Genomic DNA, 21,404 nt, shown 5'->3' on the forward strand with positions numbered 1-21,404 from the left:
AAAGAGGCAGACCTCTAATTCCAGAGGTCTAAATGAGACAATTGCAACTGAGCAGAAATTTTGGAAACATAATGAAAGACTCTATCTTAGGCTTTGTCCTAGGATTAGTTCAAAAACTAAGACCACCAACTACAGAAGACTGATTAAAACAACAGTGATAGAACAGAATTTCTAGAACCATAAAGAAAGACTCCATCCTAGGCTCCATTCATTCACAATACAGACCAGGCAAAGGGTCTGGGTTGAGGTGTATATTGGGTGCATTTACTGTACCTCCTCTTTCTATACAGTCAGTGTACAGAACACAGCCTGTGGTAAGCATTGGGAGGCCTTATCTTTTCTTTTATATATATATATATGTATGTATGTATGTATATATATATACATATGTATATATATGTATAAACCTTCACCAGTGCAACTTTCCCATCACCAATATCCCAAGTGTCCTTCCTTCCCACCCCACACTGGCCTGTACTCTAGACAGGCTTTCTACTTCCTTCATTCAGTCACATTTTGTTTGATAGTTATTTGTTATGATAATTATTTCTGTGACTGCACCAAACAATCCCTGTGTTGAGCTTCATGTTAGGAACTGGACCTTCCAATCCTTCTCTATTTTCTCTGAGAATCATTACACAAATGTTTTTCATTTTTCCCAAATGAGAAAAGTGAGACCATTCTGAGTTTATCTCTCTCCTTCTGACTTGTTTCACTCAGCGTAATAGATTCCATATAGATTATTTCACTCAGCATAATAGATTCCATGGCGTTCATCTTTATTGTCTCTGGATATTGGGTGGGAGGGAAACTAAGGATACCAGTGGTAGAAAATGTACACTGGTGAAGGATAGTGTACATTCTATGACAGAAACTCAATCATAAACAACTTTGCAAGTAGGTGCTTAAATAAAGTAATTATAAAATATATTCATCAAATTGTGGGTATGTATATCATACAACAGACTATTTCACAATTCTAAAAAGAAATACCATTCAACAAAACTATTTGGGGGGCCGGCGAGGTGGCGCTAGAGGTAAGGTGTCTGCCTTGCAAGCACTAGCCAAGAAAAGATTGCGACCGCGATTCAATCCCCCAGCATCCCATATGGTCCCCCCAAGCCTGGGGCAATTTCTGAGTGCTTAGCCAGGAGTAACCCCTGAGCATCAAACGAGTGTGGCCCGAAAAAAAAAAAAAAAGCAGCCTCTGGGGGCCAAAGTGATGACCCAGCAGTAGGGCATTTGCCTTGCACACAGCTGACCCAGGACAGACTTCAGTTCGATCCCCCAGTGTCCCATATGGTCCCCCAAGCCAATAGCAACTTCTGAGCTCATAGCCAGGAGTAACCCCTGAGCATCGTCAGGTATGGACCAAAATATAAAAAAAGAAAAAGGAAAAAAGGAAAAAAGGAGCAGCCTCTGGAGAGCATCTGTATGAACACTACAGCAATCCCCAGTGAGCATCTTAACCATAACTGGGCACCTCAACTAAGAGTGTGAGCCCCAGTAAGCCTGTGTGAAAATACCCCCAACATAGAAATGTGACCCTCAGAAAACACCATGACCATACATGCAAGCACCATAACCAAGCATGTGTGTGACTTCTGACTGGCACAACAGAGGAAAGAAGAGAAGATTGAGGAGATGAGTGAATGGAGTGGTTCTGCAATGGAGGACCAACTTGCATTCACAGACCCCTCTTCTGTATATACTGTTTCAGAAAAGAAATGCAGCTGCTTATGTTTTAACTACTTCTCTCAGACACATGCCAGGCCAGGTAGCCACATTCAGCATCTTCAAGAACTACACAATTCAACATCGTCTAACCCCCCCATCCCAAGCACACACCTGCACGTGAGAATTCCCCTGAGCATAGTCACTGCCACACAACAGTGTCAGAGCAACTCAGAGCCATGAGGAAGAAGCATTTCCTCAACTACAAACCATCACAGGATTGGTGGCTGCAAAACTCACTTTTTCTTTAAGCAGCAGTATTTAAAAAAGAAAAAATTGGCTCTTGAACTTAAGTTTCAACTTTCCAGTTTCAGTGGTAAACACTGTGTACTAGCAATCTACTTCTGTAATAATTCTGTGTGCCCGTGTGTGTGTGTGCCCATGTGTGTATGTGTGTGTGTGTGTGTGCGTGTGTGTGTGCGTGTGTATTCTGGGATCTCTCGGGAACCTATCATGTGTTTGAGGTTTTTTAGTAGCACTTTGTGTAGGAAAGTGAAAATAACTAATTTCACATGAATGCTAATTCTTAGCAAAAGGAGCCCAGGGGAAATCAGTTTTGTAAGTTTCTGGTAGGTGAGAATTGTAGATAACAAGCAGGGTGAGAGAGAAAACAGTGTCCAGAACAAGGATATAGGGTAAACAGCAGCTCAAGATCCAAAAACACAACAGTAGTCCATAGGATTTGCACAGAATACAAACTTCCATTCACAGTCCAGGATGTGATTTTCATGCCCTTCTTCAGTACTCCAACCCTAGCCAGACTAAAGAGAAATGGTCAGTCATTCAAAAGAATAATCTTTTTTTTTTTTTTTTTTGGTTTTTGGGCCACACCCGGTAACGCTCAGGGGTCAAAAGAATAATCTTACGAGTGAAAAAAAAACCCTGCCATAGCTAGAGAGAATACAGCAGGAAATGGGCTTGCTTTACAAGTAACCAATCCAGGCTCAATCCCCTGCACCCCATTTGATCCCCAGAGCACTACCAGGTGTGATCCCTGAACACTGGCAGATACAGCAAGAAAGCAAAAAGGAGAAAAAGAAAACCTTATGCCGAGGCCTCACTGTTTCCCAGGGCAGCTGGGCCTCAACTTACAGCAGGACCAGATCTCTAGTAACAGCAAACAGTGAGCAAAGGAGAAGAGAATGAAAGAGGGGAGGAATGGACACAGAAAAAAAATCGCCCAAAGAATACTAGCAAGAAAAAAGAGACATGTGTGTCAGTGAGGTCTCTAGTAGGCAAGGAAGTACCCTCTGATTTCCTTCCCCTTTTCATAAGAAATTCAAAGAAAAATACACGGAAGTGCCTGCCATGGGTTCCTGCAGTCTTCCTGGGTACCAACCACTCACTATATTATGGTTCCCATTGGAACCGTGGAAAGCTTTGGCTGCACAACCTCCACTGAAAACATTCTGTACAGAAAATTATTTTGGGACTAAGGGCCTGGAAGACAATACAGGGGTTAAGGTGTGTGAAAAGCTAATTCCCAGTTTGCACCCTGCACCACATGATCCACCCCAGCATCACGGGGGTATAGGTATCAGGGAGCCACTGTCCTATTTACTTTATCTATGCTGAAAAAAAAAAACCCCAACTTTTTCCCAACTATGTTAAAATCGGGGAAGTAATTAGGTAGACCTACATACAACTTTTTAAATAAGAAAATAGATAGGACTCTTTAGCCAGAAATGCCATCTTTCAGAAAATTGTCAAAATGAACAACATGAAGGGAGAGAAGAGACCCATCCTAAATGCTGTCTATTCCCTGGACCTGCCAGAAAAAAAGAGAGCTATTCATTGAGCACACACATAAAGGTCTCTAGGAAAAGGGTCGTAGGAGATGGGCACTGCTCAAAAAGGAAGGCTATCAAAAGGTGGAGACCCCATCAAAGGTCTTAATGGAAAAATTAGGAGATTGTACAATGAAGTCCAGCCTGCTGTGAAAATAGCCATATACAACCAAATAAAGGGCAAGATTCTTGCCAAAAGAATTACTCTTCTTCCTAAACGCATTAAGCCCTCAAAGAGTTGAGGTAGCTTTGTGAAATGCATGATGGAGAATGAGCAGGATTAAAAGTAGAAACCAAAAATATAAATAAATAAAGGTTCATATATTCAACTGAAGTGCCTGCTTGCTCCTTACAAAAAAGCCCACTGTGAAAACAGATGGAAAGTCCCGAGCTGCTGGAACTCATACCTTATAAATTAATAGCATAATAGAATCAAAAATAAATTAATAAAAAAATCTTCTGCACCATAAAAAGGGGGAAAAAAGAGTAGGGAGAAGAGAGATAGCTCAATGGGTTGGAGCTCATATTTTGTATGCAGGATGTTCAAGTTCCATCCTAGATATTGCATGTTCCCCTAAGCACCACCAGGAAAGACCCCAGAGCACAAATTGGGGCACAGTTCCAGAGCATTGCAGTATGGGTCAATAAAAGAAAGGGAAAAAAAAGAACAAAGAAAAGGGGAAGGGAAGGTTGAAGAAAAGGGAAGAAAAAGAAAAAGAGAACAGAACAGAAGGTGCTCATTATAAGACAGTAAAAAGCAGAGTTGTGTGGTACTTAATGAGCACTAGCAATGCTTTAGCTATCCTTGCCATAATGTGTACAGTGGAGTAACAAGAGAAAAAGACAATGTGCCCTGTTATTTACATAACTGCTCTTAGAGGCTGTGATGACCCAACATCTATCAAACTCAAATTGTTCTCTAAATACAGAACTGTGGATCCTACAGAAGGAATGTGTTACTTTACATGTGGCATTTTATAACTGAGTAACCAGAGCACCACTGTTAAACAAAATGGCCAAAAGCAAATGCAGAAGATACTAAACCTAGACTGTACTACAATCTACTTTTTTGGCTACGATAGGCAGGCACCATAGTTAAACAATTCATCTCCCATTGTTTGCTTGGCTAATCTATTACTTAGATAAAAATGAATCCATATTGCAATCTATGGAGACATTCCAGTAATATTTCCATTCTTGTACTCTTTTATCTTCTTTTTCTTTCTTTTCTTTTTTAATTTTTTTAATAATTTCACTCCCACATAAGTAAAAACAAATGCATATGATCAACTATGTGAACCATATGCTATATGATCTTTAAATAAAGTAATGCATTTTTTAAAAAAAGAATAAAGGGCTAGAGAGATAATAAAATGGGTAAGGAACGTGTCTTGCACAAAGCCAACCCAAGTTGAATCCCCTGTATCACTTACAATCCCAGATACTACCAGGAGTGATCCCTGAGCACAGAGCCAGGAAGAAAGAAACTCTGAGCACTGCCAGACGTGGTTTATCTCCTCTCAAAGAAAAGAGTCAATTGATTTTAATTGAATTGATTTTAGTTCATTCACTTCATTTCTGTTAATCATAAAAATGTTAAGACTAATGGTAAGTACTCAAAAAAAAAAAAACTCACTATTTTCAAATAGCTCTTAGGGAAAATGAAAGTAAAAGCCACTACAGTTTAAGAAAGACCTCCAGGGCTGGGGCCGGAGAGATAGCACTGCAGCGTTTGTCTTGCAAGCAGCTGATCCATGACCTAGGGTGGTTGGTTCGAATCCCGACATTCCATAAGGTCCCCCGTGCCTCCCAGGACTATTTCTGAGCAGATAGCCAGGAGTAACCCCTGAGCATTGCCGGGTTTGCCCCCCCCCCAAAAAAAAGAAAGACCTTCCCAAGACGTACCTTCTATTTAATCTCCAATAAAGATTGTTCAAGAATGATTTCAAATTTGTTCATGTCAGGTGATATAAAGTGGCATAAATTAAATTCCTCTTTCAACCACAATAAATAAGAATTCTGGGGCCAGAGAGATAGCATGGAGGTAGTGCATTTGCCTTGCATGCAAAAGATGGTGGTTCGAATCCCAGCATCCCATATGGTCCCTCGAGCCAGCCAGGAGTGATTTCTGAGTGTAGAGCCAGGAGGAACCCCTGAGCACTGCCAAGTGTGACCCAAAAATAACAAACAAACAAACAAACAAAAAGAATTCCCTTTGGCTAGAGATACAGCAAAAAAGGCTAAGCCCTTGCCCAAAACCCTGGTTCAATTTCCAACACTGTATATGATTCCTTTAAGTACCACATAGAGTTCCCAACTACCACCAGGAGTGATTCCTAACATAGAGCCATGAATAAGTCCTGAGTGCCAGTGGATGTGCCCCACCAACCAACAGAAAAGAAAAGAAAGAAGGAAGGAAGAAAGATGGGGCCGGAGAGATAGTACAGCAGTAAGGCATTTGCCTTGCACTCAACGACCCAGGATAGACAGTGGTTTGAATCCCGGGCATCCCACATGGTCCCCTGAGCCTGCAGGAGCAATTTCGGTGTACAGAGCCAGGAGTAACCCCTGAGAGCTGCCGGGTATGACCAAAAATGAAGGAAGGAAGGAAAGAAGGAAAGAGGAAGGAAGGAAGGAAGGAAGGAAGGAAGGAAGGAAGGAAGGAAGGAAGGAAGGAAGGAAGGAAGGAAGGAAGGAAGGAAGGAAGGAAGGAAGGAAGGAAGGAAGGAAGGAAGGAAGGAAGGAAGGAAGGAAGGAAGGAAGGAAGGAAGGAAGGAAGGAGAGAAAGAAAGAAAGAAAGAAAGAAAGAAAGAAAGAAAGAAAGAAAGAAAGAAAGAAAGAAAGAAAGAAAGAAAGAAAGAAAGAAAGAAAGAAAGAAAGAAAGAAAGAAAGAAAGAAAGAAAGAAAGAAAGAAAGAAAGAAAGAAAGAAAGAAAGAAAGAAAGAAGGAAAAAAGAAATTTTAAAATTGCAGAACAGGAGGATATATACATCTCCAGTGTTTACTACCATCTACTCTTTCTTTTTTTATCTTTTTTTTTTTTTTACTTTCCATCTACTCTTTCAAACAGAAAATGAGATTAACCTTTACTTCATGGAATTTACATTACTGATTTTAAAAAGGACAGTTGGTGCTTCTTGTGACTGCACTATTTTTGCCCTCTAAGATGTTATTTTTGTTCTATTTTACAGAATGAAACCATTACTGAATCGGCAAGCAATAATATTAGCACTTCCTTTTACTGTCAAGAACACTAGCTCTCTGGGGGAAATTCAACACCTTAACGATAGCTGGGGCACCTTCACTCAACATTTGCTTTTGCTTTGAAAAATAAGACTAAGATTACCAAGATACTTTTTTTAGATTACAAAGATACTTTTTTACAAGTTGGTTATGAACATATATATTCATATTCTGATTTTTATAGAAATACTCAAATTAGGGGCTAGAGAGATAGCACAGTGGTAAGATATTTGCCTTGCACGTTACTGACCGGGATGGACCCTGGTTCAATCCCCAGTATTCCCATCTAGGCCCCCCAAGCCCCCAAGCCTGCCAGGAGTGATTCCTGAGCTCAGAGCCAGGAGTAAACCCTGAGCACAACCGAATGTGACCCAGAAACAAACAAACAAACAAACAAAAGAAATAAAAAAGAAATACTCAACTTAGCCACCTAAAATGATTTATCAATGTAATATAATTAATGGTTCAGGTTCTAGAACTGGACCGTCTGGATGAGTCCCCAGCTCTGCCACTTATTGGCTCAGCAAAGTGGAACAACCTGTCTGTCCTGTAGCTTTTTCATCTGTAAAATGGAATAATTTTCTCTACCTCATATTATAGTTGAGATTTAAAGTTAATACTCACAAAGCATAGAACACCATGTACAATATATGCATGGTAGGCACTATAGAATACTTGGTTAAGTAAACAAAGCTTTCCCAGAATGCAATCTTGATTTTCACCAATAAGGCCAAGTACATCTGGGTGATCAAAAATGATTAATGAATGTTTCCAATTTTCTTTATTTCAGATGATTGGAAACTATTAAAAAATATTTTCCATTGTCTTTATTATTACAACAGTAACATTTCCATTCTTCAGCAGATTTCGGAACCAAACAAGAATTTATAACATTCTATCAGCATACAAATGGCCTTTTAGGTAGGTCTTTCCCTTTTACCCAGAAAAAGAATGGTTTTGTCAAGAGCCCAATGTCACCACTAATAAATGATGGAGCCAGGAATGAGAAGGTGCAACTAACTGTCTGTAGGGCTAATGAAGGGGGTTCCCTTGAGAAGCTGCTGCCTTCTGGAGAAACAGCATTAAAGCATCAAATATAACCACCACTCTCACTTGATTCTGCAACTCCCACTACCTGAAAATACACCTCATCTTGTGCCTTTTACTCATATCTTTTCCCACGATTCAAAATCAATCTAACCTTAGGAACATTTTTGTAGATCCAAGTATTCTTTATTTAGTCTTACAGAAAAATCTCTCAAATCTAGCTTAGCTGTTAGCCAATATGCAGTCATATCAAGGGTTAACATTTAAGATCCCAGTTCCGAATGCATGAACTGGAATAAGGCCCAAACATTAAGTAACACCGTCTCTGGGAACTGACCTTGCTAGTTCAAAACCTCAGATAGCAAAAAGCAGCTCAAGAGTGTGAAACTGTCCTATGTCAGAAAATGCCTTGAACAATTTGCCCCTGTGCTTTTTTTTTTTTTTTTTGTAAATTAGTTTTGTCTGAATATATGCCTTGTCAAGAAATTGAGTGTAAGCATTTCACATTTTGCTTTGAATAAACAGAACAGAGCTTGAACCCAATTTGAGTCTTCCGCCTGTCTCCCATCGCCGACTCTGTGCATACACCTTTCCAAGGGACCCAGAAGATTCCTTAGTGTCAGGACTAATCAGTCCATGACAGTGGTGGGCTGGTGTCATTTCCAAAACTGTTCCACTGGGCAGAGGCCCCTGCCTCTAAGTGAGAATAGTGGGACAGCGTCTAGGAATGACAGTCAGCCTCTGCCCCTGAGAACACAGGAAGAGGGACACTCCCAATGAGGCCCAGACACCAAGGAGGACACTGGAAGAAAGTATTCTCCTTCTCCACAAAGTCCAATGATGTCCAAGTGAGTCTGAGAAGGTGAGTCTAGGGCAACAGCACAGAAAAGCCTGTACTAAATATTTCCAATGAGACACAAAGAGGGGATAGACCATAGTATTTCAAATGTAGATTTTTCAAACTCTTTGAAAAGTCACTGAGACCTATTTGTATACCCATTTCAAAATTTAATATATAGCTATGATAATGAAGAGGAACAGGATCAAAGACCAAGTAGAAACAATTTATTTAGCCTGTTCAATAGGCTAAAAAACTGATACAACCATTTCATAGACACAATAGTTAAAAAAAAAAAAAAGAAAAAGAAAAAGTGGGGACGGCGCTGTGGCGTAGGTAAGGTGTCTGCCTTGCCAGCGCTAGCTTAGGACAGACTGCGGTTCGATCCCCCGGTGTCCCATATGGTCCCCAAGCCAGGAGCAACTCCTGAGCACATAGCCAGGAGTAACCCCTGAGTGTCACCAGGTGTGGCCCAAAACCCAAAAAAAAAAAAAAAAAAGAAAAAGAAAAAGAAAAGAACTCAACACAAATAATCACAAGGATGAATCTCTAGAGAATTAGGCAGAGAAATTCATCTCAATAAGTCATATTTTATTTTATTCCATTTATATAACCATCATGAAATGTGACATAAATCAGTAACAGAGAGATAGCATGAAGATAAGGCATTTGCCTTGCATGCAAAAAGATGGTGGTTGGAATCCCGGCATCCCATATCATCCCCCGTGCCTGCCAGGAGCGATTTCTGAGCATAGAGCCAGGAGTGGCCCCTGAGCACCATCGGGTGTGACCCAAAAACCAAAAAAAAAAAAAAAAAAGCAGTAACAGAAACAAAGAAGAAATCAGTCACCCATGTGGCTATAAAAGAGCAAGATCTAGATCCATTCTAGAATGAAAAAACCCTCTGACTTAATAACATCAATATCCATATGCTGGTTGTGATACTGGACTGCATAATTCTCTAAGATGGGTCTATGTGACTTCAGTCAGGCCATTTGCTCCTGATACCTGTGCAGGGTAAAGGGTACATGGAATTTCCTTGTGTAATATATTACAACTGTACTTAAACTACAGTGATCTCAAAATAAAAGCATTATGAAAAAAAAAAAAAGAAAGAAAACTCAGAGTTAGGAAAACAGAACCACCCCAAGGAGATCTGAGAGGAAAACTCACAATTCATCACAGTGTGTAGCTTCTGGTTTCATCCAGAGAAGCCTGGAAACCCCCAGAAGCCTCCCAGAGGGACAGAAGCCAGTAAAGGCACTGAGCATCTATTTGGACATGTTGGGGAGCTGGTCTCTGGAGCTCATCATGCATCAAGTACAAGGCAGGCTCTGGGTAGGAAGCAGGGGATAAAGATAAGCTGATGCAGCTCAAATTTCTTCTCTATTTTGACATTAGGTTTGGACGCAGAAAAGAGTTAACAGAGTGGGCCAGTGACTGTTACTTTCAGAAAGACCTCCTTGCCTTCTCACTTATGGTTTGGGAATGGCATTTGGACACCCAAGGAAGGGTCTCACCATCTCCAACTCTGGTAAGAGCAGTTTTCCTCACAACTGTAGATGTATGAGACAATGGGTATAATGCTAGTGACCTCAAGCATCACTAGGATGTCCCCAATAAGACTGGATGTGTAGGGCCAGAGAGACAGCACAGCAGTAGGGTGTTTGCCTTGCAAGTGCCAATCCAGGACCAATGGTGGTTCAAATCCGGGCATCCCATAGGGTCCCCCATGCCTGCCAGGAGCAATTTCTGAGTGGAGAGCAAGGAGTAACCCTGAGCACTGTGAGGTGTGGCCCAAAAACAAAAAACAAAAAAACAAAAAAACAAAAAAAAAGGTGTGTAGAAATAAGAAAACTCCTAGTGGTTATGCAGAATGCCACTATCTCTTTGAAAAATGTCTAGTAATTCCTTAAAAGGAGAAGCAGTGAGTGAGCCACATCCCCTTAATCTATGGGTGGATAATGAAAAATGTGGTGTATATGCCCATGGAATATTATTCTGCCTTTTAAAATGAAAACTTTCTTTTGATAAGAATGTGGATAGAACTGGAGGGGTCATGCTAAGTGAAATTAATCAGAAGAAGAAACAAATCTGGAATGAGCTCACTCATATACGGAACACAGATATGCAAAACAAGGGCAGATGCAGCCTAAGGAAAAGATGCCATGGACTGTGCCAGCAGAGCTAAGGGCCCCAGGGAGGAAGTGAGGGACTGTTGACAAGTGACAATGGTACAACCTCTACTTTGAACAGATGTAAAAAATTTTTTTACATCTAAAACACAACATTCTATATGATATAGTAATCAATTATCCAAAAAGTCAATGAAACAAAAATACTATTTCATTCTAAAAAGAAATGCGACAAAGGTCCATGCTACATGAGTGAAGCTTGGAAATACTGTACTAAGTAAAAAATATCAGACACAAAACAACAAGCTCTTACTTATAGAAAATAATCAGAAAATGCAAAACCGTAAAGGAAGGTAGGAAGGAAGGAAGGAAGGAAGGAAGGAAGGAAGGAAGGAAGGAAGGAAGGAAGGAAGGAAGGAAGGAAGGAAGGAAGGAAGGAAGGAAGGAAGGAAGGAAGGAAGGAAGGGAGGAAGGAAAGAAGGGAGGGAGGGAGGAGGGAGGGAGGGGGGAGGGAGGGAGGGAGGAGGGAGGGAGGGGGGAAGGAAGAAAGGAAGGAAGGAAGGAAGGAAGGAAGGAAGGAAGGAAGGAAGGAAGGAAGGAAGGAAGGAAGGAAGGAAGGAAGGAAGGAAGGAAGGAAGGAAGGAAGGAAGGAAGGAAGGAGGGAAGGAGGGAGGGAGGGAGGAAGGGAAGGAGGGAGGAAAAGAAGGGAGGGAGGGAGGGAGGGAGGGAGGGAGGGAGGGAGGGAGGGAGGGAGGGAGGAAGGGAAGGCTAAATTATTGTCAGGGCTAGGAGAGGGAGAAAGCAGGGATTAACTGAGCAATGCACATAGGGTTTCAGCTGGGGATAATGATGGAGTCCTAGACCTAGCAGTGATGACTGCACATTATAAACACTATATGGCCTCAAATTGTGTGCTTAATCTGGTTATAATGGGGCTCGAGAGACAGATCTCTGTCTCACAACTCAGGTCTCTGAGTGCAGCATTGCATGTGACAGGCACAGGTTCAAAACCTGGTACCATATGATTTCCCAAGCACCACCAGAAGCAAACCCAAAGTACCCAGCCAGGAGCATCCTCAGAAGACTGCTCTGTGTAGTTCAATAATTAATAATAATGACAATAATAATAATAATAATAATAACAATAATAACAATGTGGTTACTATGGTAAATTTTGTTTTTAATAAAATATTTAAGCAACTATGGTAAATTTTATATTATGGTCATTTGATCACCAGAAAACATCAAGGGGACTGGAAAGTTAGTGCAGGGGTGCTTTCCTTGCATATGGCCAATCCTGGTTTCAGTTCTGGTACCCTAGATGGCCCCTAGCACTGCCAAGAGTGATCCCTGAGCACAGAGACAGGAGGAAGCTCTGAGCACGACTGTGTGAGGCTCCCAGCCTTGCCAAATTAAGACAGTTAAAAGACTAGCCATGAAGTACAAATGCCTGAAAATAATAGTATGATGCCATATATGGACATATATTTAATATTTATTTTAAAATAAATGGGGGGGACACCTTGATTGTTCAATTGGCAACGTGCTGCTTTGTAGGAAAGAGGCAGATTGGGCTACAAATTTCATCTCTCGCACCACCCAAATGCCCCACAGTCCCCATGTTATCCTAGCAGCTCTGCTCTTTGGAGCCCCCATTAGCTCCACAACATGTGCTGTCTCTAATGGACTTAAGTACAGTGTGAGAACAGAGAAGCCACGTGTATGATCCCAGTCATCTCAATATCACCCCCACCAAAGGGAAGGGAAGAGGAATAAATTAAGTTCTGAAAACACTAAAATTAAAATAATAAACAAGAAAAAGGCAGAAAACTTAAGAGGGGATAATATCTCAATGGGAACATCAACAGAGAACATATGCTAATGGGCAATGAACACATATAGACATATTGCTCCTCCCCATTAGGGATCAGAGCTATAGGTTAAAAATAGAGAAGCAAAATGGAGAGAGAGAGTATGCCACATGTAAGGCACTGCCTTACTAAATTCATTATTTGGGGGGGGGGGGGTTCTGGGCCACACCCAATGACGTTCAGGGGTTACTCCTGGCTATGCGCTCAGAAATCGCTCCTGGCTTGGGGGACCATATGGGACGCTGGGGGCCTAAACCATGGTCTGTTCTAGGTCAGCCAAATGCAAGGCAAATGCCCTACTGCTATGCCATCGCTCCTGCCCCAATTCATTAAACTTTTAATGTAATGAAAATTTGGGAACCTACAGCAGGTAGGTGCTTGTCTTGCATGTGGCAGACCCTGGGTTCAATCCTCAGCACTACATATGGTCTCCTCCTAAGCACCACAGGAATGATAGCTTAACATAGACTCTGGAGTAAGCATTACTGGTGATCCAATGTCACCATCACACCACCAAAGGAAAGAATCCAGAATAACATGAGTAGGAGAGAGCACACCACAAGCTGGAGCATGTGCTTTGCATGTGGGAGGCCTGGGTTTGAGCACAAGTCTGCCTGTCCCCCAGCACCAAACCATAGTAATCCCCTTTCCATTCAGCACTTTAATGATGCTCAGGGTCTACTCCTGGTTCTGCACTTAGGAATCATTCCTGGCAGTGCTCAGTAGACCATATAGGATGCCATGGATAGAACCCACGTCGGCCACATACAAGGCAAGCACCCTACCTGTTGTACTACCACTCTGATCTCCCAATTTTTCATTAAATTAAAAACAAAAAGCAATCCAAAAACACCATCCATACATAACAGAATGTGGGTCCATCCCTGCCACTCCCAACTCCAGCCCAGCCTGCAGGGGCAAAGTCAGGAGAAGGGATGGGCCAGGTCACCAGCTGGGAATGGGAGAGAGGTCTCGTCCTTTGCACAGAACCAACTGCACTGATTTATGGAAAAAGAAAATTGGGAGCTAGGAATAGAGGTGCCGGTGGATGCCTTTGAAGTGGGAATGGCTGGGCTTGAATCCTTCTCCCTACCCAGCTTATTTTCTACTGTATTTCAATCACTTCGGAAAGCTTAATGTCATTAGTTCCATATGCTCCTCCAACATCCTCCACCAATCCTCCCTCCTGCACAGATGCTATTTCAGGCAAGAAGCATTTAACAGCATATTCATTTGTCTCTACATATCTATGTAAACTTTATAGATTTCTATACTTTTTACATGTACATTTATAAAAATTTGGATTCAATCTAATATAAAGCAAGTCTTCTATAATGAAGTTGGTAACAGAAAATGGTTTTCTAGCCAAAGCAATAGTACAGTGGGTAGGCATTTGCCTGGCACATGGCCAACCCAGGAACCCATATTTGATCCCTGGAACCCATATTGTCTCCCAAAGCACCACCAAAAGTGATTCCTAATTGCAGAGCCAGGAGGAACCCCCTTAGCATTGCCAGGTGTAGCCCCAAAATAAAACAAAACAAAAAATAAAATTAAAGAGTGCTTCTATGTCACATTTATCAACAGTGTATACTGTTTGTTTATAAAACAGACTTACAAAAATCAAGAATTTGACTAAATATTAACAGTAACTAATTAAGGCATGCTAAAAAATAATCCATGCTTGTCACCAAAGTAGTTAAAAACATAAAATATTCAAAACTATTTAACTAGGGCTAGAGAAATAATATAGTCCATTGAACACTTGCCTTGCACATGACTAACCTGGGTTCAATCCCCAGCACCCAATGTGGTTCTGGAGCACCTCCAAAAGTGATTCCTGAGCACAGAGCCTAAAATAAACCCTGAGCACTGCCAAGTATGGCCCCTGCAGGGGAAAAAAATAAAACAACAACCTTTATCTATGGAAGACAAATACATATTACAAATTGCAGCAGATGTGTGCCATTTTTTTTTCTTGGCAGTGGGTCTTAAAAACACAAATCAGGGATCAAAGATGGAGCAAAGGTTTTTCCTAGAGAAGCCTGGATTCAATCCCTAGCAGAAAATGGTCCCCAAAGCATCAAGGTCACCTCTGAGTGACCCTGCTCCCATAAGCACCAAGCCAGGACTAGTTCCTAAACTCTACCAGGAATGCTCCCACACACATAAAAAAAAGAAAAAAGCAATGGATGGCTGCAGTGATAGTACAGTGAGTAGGACACTTGCCTTGCATGTGGTTGACCTGGGTTTGATCCCCAGCATTCTATATGGTCCCCTGAACACTACAAGGATTAATTCTTGAGCATAGAGCTGTGAATAACCCCTGAACACTGCTGGATGTGGTCAAAATCAAAAACAAAAACATAATGGAACACAAACCAATATAAATGTGCCTATTCAATTGTTTTTAACTAGTTTATAGAAAAGATGCTTAAGGATATTTGACAGAATTTATAGATCCTTTCTCTTATCAGAACCACCCAATCTCATGCGCTCTGTGAGGGCTGAACTAAGTTCTGAGTGGCTTGAAGTGTATATTGAGGAAAAAGTTCTCTTTTTCTGTTTTTAAATTAACTACTTTCCATCATTCCCTCCCTGCTCCCCTTCCCCTTGAAATTTTTGTTGTTATTGATAATGTTGTTATTGATAGTGCCTGAGGGCTGCTCATCTGCCCATCCTTTATAACTGCACTTTTAGCTGTGGTGCCTGACGGAGTTGGGAGTGCACATCAAGTTGGGGTGCTCACACAAGCAGTGCTCCCCAAGATTTGTGCACTTCACATGCTCACTGAGGCTCATATTATCAGCTGAGGCTCCCACATGATCGTTGTGGTGTTCACCAGAGGTTGCTGTGCTTCCACACTTGCATACAGAGTTCTCGATTTTATTTATTTATTTGGACTGGAGGAAGCATGGTTGGGGCCACACCCATTGAGGTCAGGGCTTATTTCTGCTCTGTGCTCAGGGATCACTCCTGGCAATGCTTAAGGGAGCAGATGGGGTGCCACGGATTAAAATGGTGCAGACTGCTAGCAAGGTAAAGTAAGCACCTTCTGCAGCTCAGGGCTCTCTGATGTTTGAAGGGAAAAGTAATAATGACAAAATTGCTAGGGCACTTCTACACAGGAACCCAAGAAAGGAAAATTGCAAAGACTCAGATGCTTGCTTGTCTTCAACACCACAGCAGTTCAGCCTCTAGGGTTACAGAAATGCAAAACCCCTTTTTGCAACTGCACCCTTTAGAGTACCCCTTTATCACAACTGCAGTACTCCTTTATTACAACTGCACCCTTTAGAGTGCAAACATCCAGAGCAGACAGTCCCCCAACATGAGCACTGCCAAGCAGACTCAGAGATGCAAAGATGAAAATACCCTCTTCACACCCAGGTTTGCATTCCCGTTCCCCCACTCCCACCCCACTCACTGTGCAATGACTATGGCCTCAGAGTTTCTTTCTTCTTCTTCTTTTTTTTTTATTTTGTTTTGTTTGGGGGCCACACCCAGCAATGTTCAGGGGTTACTTCTGGCTCTGTGCTCAGAAGTCACTCCGGACAGGCTCAGAGGACTGACTATTTTGGATGTCAAGTATCAAACCCAGGTTGGCAGCATGAAAGGCAAATGCCCTATCCACTGTGCTAATGCAGATTTTCATTTTTTTCTATATGACTTTTAATTTTATTTAGGATTTTATTTAGGGGAAAATCACAACCAATAGTGCTCAGGAGCTACTCCCAGCCAATACTGGCAATGCTTTGGGGATCATGGTGCAGGGGGATCAAACCCAAGACCTCAGACATGCAAGGAAAGTGTTCTACCACTGAACTACATTCCTGGATCCTCTTATCTACATTACATAAGTGCTCTGGGTTTCTACCACCTCACTGGGTTGCCCTGTGAGGGGTAAAAAAATCAACAACTGTTAAAAAAAAAAAAAAAAAAAAGAACCCTTATTTAGATCTGATCTCTAAAGTCAAAGAAGGGAAAAAGGAAGGAAATGCATACAGAGGTGGTCAGTGAAGAAAGTCTCCCTTGGGGAAAGGAGCCCAGTGCGGTCTAACTGATAGCACACTAGCCAGAAAGATAAGCAGCTGGGCACAGCTCATTGGATGAGTTGTTACTTCAGAGACAGTGCAGGACTTGGCTGTGCCCAGTTCCTCTGCTTATAGAAGAAAGAGAGAGCAGACAGCATAGCTATTTCTCTCCAGATCTACAAAGAGCTGGAGGCAAGACTTAGAACAAGGGAATGTTGCAAGTCTTCAAACTCAGCTACTTCCACAGAAACTGTGCTATGAAACACTGCAAAAAGTTAGAAATTCTGCTGTGCAGATTACAGTCCCATATTACACCTGGAAACCCAATAACTGGTGTACTAAAGAGTCCTGGGCACACCGGGGTCCACACCATCAATGGTACACAAAGGTCAGAATTCTAGGCAGCGAGAGGATCCCTTCACAGCAGAGTGACCGAAAGGGCAGAAAATCTGCCAGCAAGAATGCATGCAAGCAGAACTGTAGCACTCAGAGCACAAGCTTAAAGTAGTCTCACTTGTACCCCTAGATTTTTCAGCACTGACATCTGGGTAGAAACTCACCAAATTAGATGTGAAATTATCGTAGAATCTACCTAAGCTCAATAAACAAACCCAATAGCAACAACTATTATTGTTGTTGAACAATAGTTGTTGTTGAATGTCCAACTAACCACAGACAGTTTAGTAAACTTTTAGGCAATAACATAATGAACCTATTGCAATAAAATGACAATTTGGGGGGCCAAAAGATAGCACAGAGATAGGGCATTTGCCTTGCAAGCGGCTGACCCAGGACCAATGATGGTTCAAATTCCAGCATCCCATATGGTTCCCTGTGCCTGCTAGGAGCGATTTTTGAGCAGAGAGCCAGGAGCAACCCTTGAATACCACCAGGTGTGGCCCAAAAACAAAAAAAAACAACAACATCAACAAAAGACAATTTTCATTAAGTTTCCTTTTAGTTAATATTTTTATAATCATTTTACCATCTCGTTGTAACAAGCAATACTATGAATTATTCATACCTGCCAACAAGCAGGCTTGAGGAAGGGTGGGAAACGGGGGACAATGATGGAGGGAATCTTACACTGGGAATGAGATTGCTATTGAAATATTGAATGTCAAAGTACCCATTATGAACAACTCTGTAAATCACAGTGTTTAAATAAATATTTATTTTTAAAAAAGAAATAAATAAAATTGTATGACTGCTCTTTATTATTAACAAATCAATTACCACCTTGAATAAGTAAGTACCCAATCTATACAAATTTAGAAAAGAACAGTCCCTCAAACACACTGAGGACGCACTCAGGGCCCTGTCACATGCTATCCCTCTATGGAACGGCACTATTGATCCTACATAGCCACAGTGGACAAGTGGATACTTTGACGACTCTGTGTTTCCACTCTATATGCTTAATATTTTTTGCTGATAAAGCTCTCTTGGGGGGGAGGGTGGCTGTTGGTCCATACCTGCAAGTATGCAGGAGCTACTTCTAGCTTTGTGCCCAAAAGTCATTCTAGGCAGTGCTCGAGTACTAGACATCAAACCCAGAAAATTGCACACAAGGAAAGAATGTTGAACTACCCCCTTGGCCAGGATAAATTTTATCTTAATTATCTCTCCAGATAAGTTCTATGCTACTTATCTTCACAACAGACATGTAACAGAAAGTAGAAATGGCAGAAGTATTGCTTCAGAATTTCTAAGAATCCCCAGTCCCATGGTTCATGATGCATTAGGTTAGAAAATTCATGATGACAAATATAGTTCTTTTTAAAAATACAAATGTTCAAAGGAAGCTAGCATGACTTCCTTTGAACACAAATATCTTTCAAGATAGGCAGATGGGAAGACATTGGTGAAGAGGCGCTATTCAACTAAGGCTCCATTTTCCCAATGGTCCGGGAATTGTTCTTGTCATGACTAGCAGAGCTGACAGCAGTCTTCTGAATATATTCAGTGAGAAGACTAGCTAAATAAAATTTTGAAGAAAATTTGACTTTCTGCAATCACTGAAAATTGCTTGGCATTATTTATTCAATTAACTAGGTAGTACCATTTTCTGAACAAATGCTTCTTCTTTTCACAGTCTTTGTCTCCCAGGTTCAATCCATGAAACCACAGGTCCTTCAAGTACTTCAGAGAATGAAACCCCAAGCACTGGAGTCAATAAGAACCCCTAAGTACTTACAGTGTCACCCAAAAACAAATAATAAAAGTCAATAAATAAATATTCCTTTGTCTACCAACCAGATTCTATTATCTATTATGAGCAATTTCTACTTTTTACTAGCTGGACAAACTGTCTGGTAACCTCAAAAGTCTGGTGCAATAAACCCAATTATTCTAGAGTCAGAGAAATAATTTTCTCATCCCACATATTCTAGATTTCTAGGAACTGCTGAAGGATACCCAATTTCAGGTGAGGACTAAAAGGTTCCTATAAATCCATGGTTGACTGATGAAGGGGGGTGTTCTTTTTATTAACTAAAACCCAGCTACATATTTGTAATCATGGTGCTTAAATAAAAATATTTAATTAAAAAAAGTAAATTAGGGGCCGGGCGGTGGCGCTGGAGGTAAGGTGCCTGCCTTGCCTGCGGTAGCCTAGGACGGACCGCGGTTCGATCCCCCGGCGTCCCATATGGTCCCCTAAGAAGCCAGGAGCAACTTCTGAGCGCATAGCCAGGAGTAACCCCTGAGCGTCACAGGGTGTGGCCCAAAAACCAAAAAAAAAAAAAAAAAAAGTAAATTAATGAATACTAAGTGAGAAAAAAATCCAACTAGACTAAGGATGTGCCTAAAGGGAAACTGGGTGGTGACAGACGCTCAATAGGTTCTCATGCCTCTATCACTAAGAGCCTCTAGTTTCCCAAGTCAAGAGAACAATCCCAAAATAGGAAAGGTTCCCCAGCAAGTTTGAGAAACTTGTGTCATCTTATTTGTAACCACTTTCCTCTATTATACTCACTGTTAAAACAGCAAAAGAGGTGCCAGAGAGATAGCACAGTGATAGGGTGTTTGCCTTGCAAGTGCCTGACCCAGGACCAATGGTGGTTCAAATCCCATCATCCCATATGGTCTCCCATGCCTGCCTGGAGCAATTTCTGAACAGAAAGCCAGGAGTAACCCCTGAGACCACCAGTGGGGCCCCAAAATACAACCCCTCCTAAAAAAAAACAGCAAAAGATTAAAATTATAAGCAACTCATTATTTTAAAAATGCATGACGTGGGATTCAGAGATAGCATAGGAGTTATGGTGCTTGCTGTGAACCGGAAACTTCATATAACTTATAGGCTCTTTCTTTGTATGTGGCTGACTGAACCTCAGCATCCCATTGGACCCTTGAGCACTGCAGACATGATTCATGAGTGCCGTCTCACCACTGGCCTAGTCAATGTCCCCCTGCATGCAGCTGACTACAATTTTGATTCCCAGAACTGCATATGGTCCCCAAGAAACTTCGAAGTGACCTCAATCACAGAGCCAGGAACAATCTCAGAGCACTGCCAGCTGTAGCCCAAAAACCTAAATAAAAGTTAAGAGTGGATAGAAAGGTAGATCCTTGAAAGCAGAAGGAGACATAGTTCACTCCAAGGAGGTATTACCATATTAGCAAAAATACAAAGGTGACTGTAAAGAGTAACTATAGGGACAAGACAAGACACTACAACTAAAAAGATGTCTAAATGCTACAATAAGGAAGTGCCACCCCCACAGTGAGGTCTACAACCACCTCTTGTGGCTTCATCTAAAGAGAGTGACTCCTAGGTGAGCACATGTGCTAGCACTGCAACCAAAACCTCACTAAGTCCCATGGCCTGATGTGTAAGAGCCCTGGAAGTTCTACAGTTGAATGTATGTGCCCCACAGAGAGCATGTGTGACCCCATCACCACATCAATAGCAGCAACCAAGGGGGGAATGTAAAAAATTGGATTTTGTAATTAATGTTTAACCTGCAAGAAGAAAAAAGTAAGCTGGAAGTCAATGTCAGTGATACATATAAGTTATCACTAAGTCACTATTTGGTCATATACCAAGTCACTAAATAGTTTCAAGTAACTTACACTTAAAAATAGGCCAGAGCGATAGAACAGTTGATAGGATTTTTGCCTCTCATGCAGTTGACCCAGGTTTGATCCTTAGCATCCCATATGGTTCCCCAAACTGACCAGGAGTGATTCCTGAGTGCAGAGCCTGGAGTAACCACTGAGCATTGCTAGGTGTGGCCCCAAAACAATAACAATAACAATATATGTGTGTGTGTTTGTATGTATGTATATATATAGAAAGAGAAATAGTCATATAAAGCAATAGACAAAGACTAGAATTCCATATGCAAGCTGATATATAACACACTAGTTTATGAGAAAGACTGTACACAGTGGAACAGTTTCACTTACCCTTATCCACAATGGTTTAAAAAATATAACACACAAACATATTTTGAGGTAAGCTATGTTATTATCATTGTTCTATATTATTATTATTATATTTTGCTGCCAGTTTCTTAATGTTCCTAATTTATGAATTAAATTTTAACATAGGAATGCACATATAGGCTAAAAAAGTGCATGTTCAATCCACAACTTCACATAATCACCAGGTATATTATAAATATCTCTCTCAGTGTCCTCCTTATTGGGACACGACTGTGTATCATTTATAAATGATAAATATTATAAGGATCTAAAACTGATTTAATT

At 41.2% G+C, this 21,404-nt stretch overlaps 1 protein-coding gene and 1 non-coding gene across 2 annotated transcripts in view; both read right to left on the reverse strand.

Moving 5' to 3' along the window:
- Positions 1–21,404, reverse strand: part of TEC (tec protein tyrosine kinase) — a 143,412-nt gene that overhangs the window by 54,609 nt on the left and 67,399 nt on the right. The gene's annotated exons all lie outside the window — the stretch shown is intronic.
- LOC126032713 (small nucleolar RNA SNORA51) lies at positions 197–331 on the reverse strand. The gene has a single exon (XR_007503934.1). It is a non-coding gene; the product is annotated as a small nucleolar RNA SNORA51 (small nucleolar RNA).

The sequence above is a fragment of the Suncus etruscus genome, chromosome 16 (genome assembly GCF_024139225.1).
Source record: "Suncus etruscus isolate mSunEtr1 chromosome 16, mSunEtr1.pri.cur, whole genome shotgun sequence".
NCBI lineage: Eukaryota > Metazoa > Chordata > Mammalia > Eulipotyphla > Soricidae > Suncus > Suncus etruscus.